This window comes from Cetorhinus maximus, chromosome 14 (genome assembly GCF_964194155.1).
Source record: "Cetorhinus maximus chromosome 14, sCetMax3.hap1.1, whole genome shotgun sequence".
NCBI classification, from domain to species: Eukaryota; Metazoa; Chordata; class Chondrichthyes; order Lamniformes; family Cetorhinidae; genus Cetorhinus; species Cetorhinus maximus.
Genome location: NC_135892.1, coordinates 81,167,605 through 81,176,015, shown reverse-complemented (window position 1 = coordinate 81,176,015; position 8,411 = coordinate 81,167,605).

Genomic DNA, 8,411 nt, shown 5'->3' with positions numbered 1-8,411 from the left:
CGGTCCAATTAATTTATTAAAATGAGGGTCCTACAGCATGTTAAAATCTGGATGTCATTTTAAGTGGAGTCACGAATGCCATTTCCTTAATCTGCCTATAAATCATGGCATGGCAGGATTGCTGTGCTTTTGTTTGTAGCTAGACAATCTTCCACAAGCTGAGATGTGAGCAGACAATACACTTCTCCTGAAAATGGGAACTGGCAGAAGAACCAGAGGGGTGGGGGGAAGTGGATGGGAGGAGAAGATCTCGCAGAAACCCTTACACTTACAGTAGATTTTTTGGCTGCCAGGGAGGGCTGGCTCATTTTGAAAGCTGTGTTTCATTAACATGCAACCAGTGATTGTGGTTGGAAAATGTCTGCCTCAGGGGCAATCATGCCAACCTTCTGATTAAACGTTGGTTCAGGCATCATGTCCTTGGGCAGGGGAGGAACTCAATGAGGCAGTGGGCCAAATTATTACACAGATTCTGGAGGAGCACTATTGCTTCTCCCAGCCTTTCAAGAATAAATATAAACTTACCTTCTGGGCTCCTCTTTGCTGGACTGTCAGCTGAAACTGTGCCTGGCATGTCTGGTGGACTCCTAAAATGGCAATTGGGATCCTTTGTACATCAAAAACCTTGTGCAACAGTAGACTCTTGGTTATACAGTGGCAGACACACCATTGGTTGCAACTGGTCAGTAAGTTATACCCCACCATTCTCAAGGTGCTACTTATCCTGGATCCCACCAGGGAGAAGACTTCAAAATCTGCCTCAGGGCATGTTGGCTCATAGTTACATGCCTGAGCTTCTCAGAAGAAGCAATGCATACACCGTCTGTGCTTCTGCAGAGAGGGTGTCACAGAGTTGTGTTGCCTCATGTCACAAAATCTGCAGCTCACTACATAACTGGTATTGTTGGTTGCTTCTGTCAATGGTATTATGACCCTCAATGTCTTTGCCTTCAGTTCCTTCTAGGCTGGAGCAGGCCATATCAGCAACATCATTCAGTTTTCAATTCCCGCTTGGATTGAGCAGGTGACTGTGCCACCATTCCACAGGGACAAATGAAAACAACAGGATATGGTTTCAGGTTTGTGCTGATTGCAGGCTTCCCCCAGGTCTAGTGCTTCATAGACTACACATATCATTCTGTTTGCTTTTGCAGATGACCCTGCATGCTGCCTTCATGAAGCACAGCAGTTTCCAGTTCATTGATGTGCAATTGGTGCATATTCACCAGCAGCAAATACAGGCCTGTACCCGCTTTCCTGGCAGCTGTCGGAACACTTTCAACTCGCTCCAATCATCCATTACCCCCCACCCACACTTTGTTCATGCACCACAAGTGAGAGGCTGGCTGCTTGGCAACGAGGGCTCCCTTAATAACACTTCCTCTCAGGAGCCTACATCTTGCCAGTTCATTATAGGATACTTTGTGGGTCCATAGCTGTTTTTATTTTATCTATTTGTATGTGAAAATTTATGTCAGAACCAAAATGAACAGTCAGTTGTTTCTTTCAATCTCTAATAAACCTAATCTCCAGAATGCGCTGAATGATGTTCCCATCTCAGTTCAATCATTATCGCAGCTGGTAGTAATGTCTGGTGAGGGTTTTTTTTAAAATTCAGAATGAGTTCTGAAGCAAGGACTTTTAGAAGGCTGTTATAATGTGAAAAAGCTACCAAGACTACAGTTTAACTATTTGAGTGCTACACATATTGCAAAACAAAATTAACAACTGTAATACCTCATTTATTCTTCAGCAATATCACATGAATTAAAATTATTGAATGTTACTGAAAAATACAGTAGTAGTGTGAATTGTGCTGAACTAATGCATAGGCTGCTGTATGATACACCGAAGTCAGATTATTTCATAAACCACAAGGCTGAACCTCAAAGCAATTTACCAACATTATTTGAATTCCAAAATATGTTACATTTTTTAAATCCAACCCAAATTTTTGTAGTTCTTGTTTGCACAAGTAGTTTTATTCTGCTTTCAGCAAAGTTTCATAGCCAGCTCCCACATTCAAACCATTTGATTTGAAATGAAAGATTTATTTGACCAGGTGTTACAGTGAAGTGGAATACCCTGTACTAATCATAAATCAACTATTAGAACTGTGTAATTCTTTCCTATCATTCACACCACTGCCTTCGTGCATTTCTTTTTTATTGCATTTATTGTAGAACTTGTTTACTGCCATTATTGAATCCAGGGCAGTTTGGAACATTGGGGAGACATTTGGCAATTGTCTAAAAAGCCCATGGTCTATGTATAGGCCAGTAAATAACTCGTTGGCATTGTGGTTGTAAGAACATAAACAGGTAGGAGCGAGTTACAGTGATTCAGCCCATCTTTAGGTTAATGGGCAGAACCTGAAGAACACTTTTTCAGGAACATCTGTGATCACTCATTTCTGGAAATAAAATTGTGTGGGCTTCAAACGCATTAGTGTAAAAGTATAAAAAATACATTTTTGAGGAAAATTAGTCAGGCAGCGACATCACCGTATGCCTCAGCATTGAAAAATATGGTACACAGCAGCAAAAAAAAACCAATGACATATTTCATTATATGAAATTAAGCATTCTAATTTGTCAATTATGAGAGGCACTACACTTTTCTTAACTTGGTAGCTGAAAGATTCTGGCTGGGACTTTCCACTCCCGATCACGCCAGGCATCATGGCGAGCACGAGAGCTACAATCTTGCAAGAAGGCCCAAAACCGGTTTTGATGATGCAAAATGAGGAAGCAATCGTGCGCTTCAGCCATCATCGGCGGGCCGCGTTTCCTGCCATCGAATGTCGCAAACACCATTAGTATAAGTCAGCATCTCACAGTGATGCCTGCTTGCCGGAATCATCCCTCCACGTGGGATTAAGAGCCAATCTCAGCGTTCAATTAGAACAATGTATTTCACCACAGGATTTAAAGGACATGCAGCTGGCGACTTGCACTTCACTCCTGACCCCGAGGTGAGTTTGCACACCTTGCATCGTGCAGCACTCTGGTCGGTGGGGGAGGGGGAGGGGGAGGGGGGTGTCAGCGCCAGGCTGTACCGCAGTGGTTTTGAGGGGGTCCTAAAGTAAGTCTCGATGGGTCCCACAGCAGGCTTAAGGCGGGGGTGGCTCTTATTGTGTTGTTGGGCAAGCGTGGCACTGGGGAAGGGGCCAGACAGGGCTGAGGGAAGGGAAGAGGCTGCAGGGCAAGGTCTCCATTGGGGCAATGAGCGGGGAAGGTTGCACTGAGACACATGGGTTGAGTGTGGGGGCAGGGCGGTGCTAAAGGGCCACCTAACTGAATTCCAAATGAGGACAGAGGCACAGCTGAGGCAGGTTAGCAGGGAGTCAGTAAAGTGGAAGAATAATGCCCATTCATGCAACACTGATCTCTGGGAGTAATTTGGGAGACACAGCAAAAATTTATCCCTAGGAAGAAGAAGCATACTAAAGGGAGGACGAGGCAACCACGACTGACAAGGGAAGTCAGGGACAGCATAAAAGCTAAAGAGAAAGCATACAATGCGGCGAAGAGCAGTGGGAAACCAGGGGATTGGGAAGCCTACAAAGACCAACAGAGGACAGCTAAAAAAGAAATAAGGAGGGAGAAGATTAAATATGAGGGTAAACTAGCCAGTGATATAAAAGAAGGTTGCAAGAGTTTTTTCAGATATATAAAGGGTAAGAGAGAGGCAAAAGTGGACATTGGGCCGCTGGAAAATGACGCTGGAGAAGTAGTAGTGGGGAACAAAGAAATGGCGGAGGAACTGAATAGGTACTTTGCGTCAGTCTTCACAGTGGAAGACACGAGTAACATTCCCAAAGTTCAAGAGAGTCGGGGGGGCAGAGGTGAGTATGGTGGCCATTACCAAGGAGAAGGTGCTAGGAAAGCTGAAAGGTCTGAAGGTGGATAAATCACCTGGACCAGATGGATTACACCCCAGATTTCTGAAGGAGATAGCTGAAGAGATAGTGGAGGCATTAGTGGTGATCTTTCAGGAATCACTGGAGTCAGGGAGGGTCCCAGAGGACTGGTGACGCCCATGCAGCAGCCTCAGACTCCTGCAGAGAGAAGGCACAATGAGGCTCATGCCACAACCTGGACATTGGTGGAACACACCACAGGGATTCTGAAAATGCGATTATGATGCCTGGACGGATCTGGTGGAATGTTCCAGTACATTCCCCAGAGGGTCTCATGCCTCATCGTGACTTGCTGCGCGCTACGTAACCTGGTGCTCCAAAGTGGGGAGGGCTTGGCAGATGATGAGATGGAGGAGCTGCACATCTCTTCCAAAGAGGAGGACCTTGAAGGGGATACTGGTGATGAGGTCTTGGAAGCCGAGGATGTACGCGATGAGGCCATTGCACGGGCCAGTTGAGGCGGGTGTTCTCATGAGGTCCTCATTGCCAGCAGATTCCAGGAGGAGGATGACGAGATGTACTGAGGATTCTCCTGGACAAGTCTCATCCATCGTGGGCCAGCATGACCTCCAGCATAGCTACTCCTCTAAGTTCACCCATGAACTTCCAGGTGACAATGCATCGTTGTACAGAATGCTCACGTTGTGTTGATACTGTGAAGGATGAGCAAGCCTCGAGGGCATGTGTCCGTGTTGAGGTGAGGTGCTACCTGGAAGAGGGCTTTCCAGCATCAGACATCATTAAGTATTGCCTTGTCACATGTCCGTGCAGCATTCCAGTCACAAAAGCACCCTACAAGACGCAGGGGCACTTGCATGATCCTCATTGACCTAGTGCCTGCTTGCCTTCAATCTGGCAAGGCTCCTCATGGAGATCCATCAGAACCAATGCAGCCACATTCAATGTGCTGCATCGATGGTGACAAAGAAACATAACACTTGGGACAAGGCAGCCGATGAAATGCCGCTGCTGTGACTGCACTTGGAGATGACTCAGCCGGCTGTGATACATTCCCTGAAATGACAGTGACATCTGGCAGTTAAAGGTAGGGATTCTGAGCTCCATTTCTTCTGACCCTACTATGGAGGTGGAGCACTGGAGCATGACGAGATCAGACACTTGGCTGCCACACATTGAGATGCCTCCTCTTACACACAACTAGTGTGCCCTCATGGCCAGCACTGGCCCTAGCAAAGTCCAACATGGTCAGAGAACATGAAGTTCTCAAGGGCACCATTGCTAATGAGGAGAAAGGTTCTGTTTCATCATATACTTGGTCCTATCCCTTTGCTCCCCTCCACCTTCTCTGAAGCACCGATGTGTGATTCCAGAGCATGCCTAAAGGTTGTTTTGGCCTCCAGAATCACCATTTGGAAGTAGCATGAGTAACCTCTTAGAGTGCCAAGGCGATGGGATGCACAGCGCTGTCTACCAACTTTGTGACCAGACCCTCCTCCCGGCAATAATCACAACTACAGGGTGAGAAACACCTTAAGGTTGGACGTCCCAGTGCCTGCACAAAAATGTGCCATTGCTTCGTCAACTTGAGGTGGCAAGGTTTTCCAGTTTTGCTGGGCAGATTGATACTGGGAATGTCAGAAACTGGTTTGGCTGAGGGCAGTGCACATAAGCTCTGAGGAAAGGTTCATTTCATTGTAGCCCTGCCGAGAGACAATGGGCAGATGGACTTGGATGGTACATAATCCCTCTCCATGTGTTAGCACATCTCTCGTTAAACACTGCACCTTCATTTGTCATGAATGCAGACAAGATAGGAGCAGACCCCCCCGCCTCACTTGTTCAGAGCCAAGAGTGCACACGATGGACCCTACGAGGAATGGGAACAAGGTTTGTTCCACAAACACACTTAACATGAAGGTGCAGGCATTACTGATAGGGAGCATTATGTTGAAATGGGACACTCACTGTGTGAGATGGTAACACACTGCACAGAAGAAAGGCCCAGTATAGAGGACATTACCATAAGTGGTTGCAGGAATCAAGGTATCACATGTGATTGACAGTAACACAGCTGATCATAAGAAGGAGGCATAGACAAGAGGAGATTTGAAGTGATGGTGAGTCTATTTACATTTATGAACATTATATACATGTAGTTAACACCCATGCCAACATTGTGAGATGACATATTCTTCACTTTCCTTACCCTGTTGCTATGTTTTGGTGCTCCCCCGACATACATAGCGGAGGTGGAGGTCACCTGCTGACTGCTACGCCCTGTTGTCTGTGATGACTTTAGTGGGCATCCTGAGGGCCAAGACTGGTGGGCCCCGGCTTGCTTTGCATGTCCCTTTGTGGGGCAGGTGCATCCTCCTTGGCCTGTGGAGCTGGAGCTGATGGGGCACAGGAAGAGAGGATTTGAATTGGCTAGACACATCCGGAGTCACCCGAGTGCATGGCCCTGGGGTTTCGAACTACTGGTCCTCTCATTGGTTGCCCGACAGCTCCTGGCTGACTCCTTGAGGAGAAGGGGCAACTGGAGTGAGATCAAGGTGCCCCACAGCCTTCTCGCATTGATAGTAATCGATGCCACCAATGGCTACAGTGATGGAGTGCAGCTCGTGCAGCAGTGCAGGACCAATGTCCTGGACCAAGATCTCCACAGCGGCTGCCAACCTGCCAGTGTTGACCTCGGTGTGTTGGCATGCTGCACTATCACCTCAGACTGATGGACTCCTCCATCGTGCGCTGCAATCTGAGGGGTGCAGCTGACATCCTTCCTGATGTCCCCTTGCTTGTCTTTGCAGCTCCAGCAGCTGATTTAGGACCGAGTCCAGAGGCTTGTCACCAGACTCAGACTCAGCAGAATCTTTGTTTCCAGCACTCCTCCAAGTGCCAGTGACATCTGATGGCCCTGCCTCTGCCTGCTGTGGACCAGATGGCGCGCTGTGCTCCCCAAATTGCGACCCTGAGGCTACTCTAGGACTAGGTCCCACTGAGGTGTGTTTCTCTGAGCTGGTGGGGGGTGTGGGTGAGCGTTGTGACTGGTCCGAAGTGTTGTTGGGGCTGGAGTTGAGGGCCTGGCTCGTGAATGTTCTTGCCCGCTTCCCAGAGGCACCTGCGAAAGAAAAGAGAGACAATTAGTGCGTGTCATGTGACTCTGAAACAGGAGATATCACTAAAGTATGGCTGTCGGATGGATGTTCTAGGGCAGGATTCCCATTTGGGTGTGCGCCGCCGAACTCACCATCGGCAGAGGCACGTTCTACATCCGCTGTGGCCAGCTCTATGGCTCTGTTCTTGAAGTCCGTGAGAATCTTGATCTCCGGAACTCCACCCTCAGTATGGGACCTTTCCTTCTTATTGAGAGCGAGCTTGTCCTGCATGAAGACAGATGGAGAGAGTTTGAGCAAGACACATGCGAGGGCAAATGATAAGGATGTCTGGCATGTGTGGGTGGTGAGTGGAGCCCTGGACAGGATTAGGACACAAGCTCCAGAGGAGATGAGGCCGGATGGAGATGTGGGTGTGAGAATGAGTGGTGCTGTCCCTTGAGGTGGCAATGAGTGGGATCCTTGTGTGTGGGCTTGTGAGTGTGTGAAGTAAGAGTGATGAGATGGTTGACTTACCCTGGCAGAACAGATGAGATCGTTCATCCTCTTCCTGTGCTGGGTGGCTGACCTCTCCTGCAGCGAGTTTGCACTGGCCACCGCTGCGACTGCCTCCCAAGCTGGATGGTGACCTTGGTGGAAGGCCTGTAGCCAGAGCGGGGGTAGAGGACATCACGGTGGGCCTCAACTGTGTTCAACAGGTGCTCCAGTGAGGTCTCACTAAATTTGGGTGCAGCATGCTTTCTGTCTTTGGGAGCCATGTCTTTACTGGAGCTGCTGCAGAGAGTGCGAACAGTGCGCAGGGGCGCAGTTTAAATATGGTGCCCGGAGTTAGGGAGCGCTAAGGTCAAGGCAGGGTGGGCAAATCAGATGCCACCAGCAAGCAGAAAGGTATGTTCCCCTGGATAATAATTAATCAGCTGCGGTGCAGACGATTTGCAGCAAAAAGCCACCATTGCAGCCAGCGGGTGGAAGACTAATTTTCCCGCCTGCTAACGACTTTGCACATTTCAGGGAAAATCCCAGCCTTTGTTACTCTAATTCCAGCAGAGAATAAGGTCTCCAGCACCTGTTGTAACTCATGTATGTTTTTCTGCACTTAGGCTATAGATAACACCTCACTGGTGTGTACAAGGAGGCTAGATTGCTTTAATTGCTGACATATTTTGAAGAGAGATGTACAGATAAACTGGGCCAAAAGGTTTAATTTGAATCACTAACAAATTATGTGTGAGTTTATAGCTCTCCTGGAGGCTGGTGATTAGTTTTCTTGCTTAGTAGAGGCCCTTGCAGTTACCAGTCAAATAATAACCTGGCTATGTGTGTGTTGCAACCTCAACATCTGTAGTCAGGAAGCCCAAGAAGCCATTTTTAAGCACTCAAATGATCAATTTAAAGTTGGTCTGATCTCCAAGATG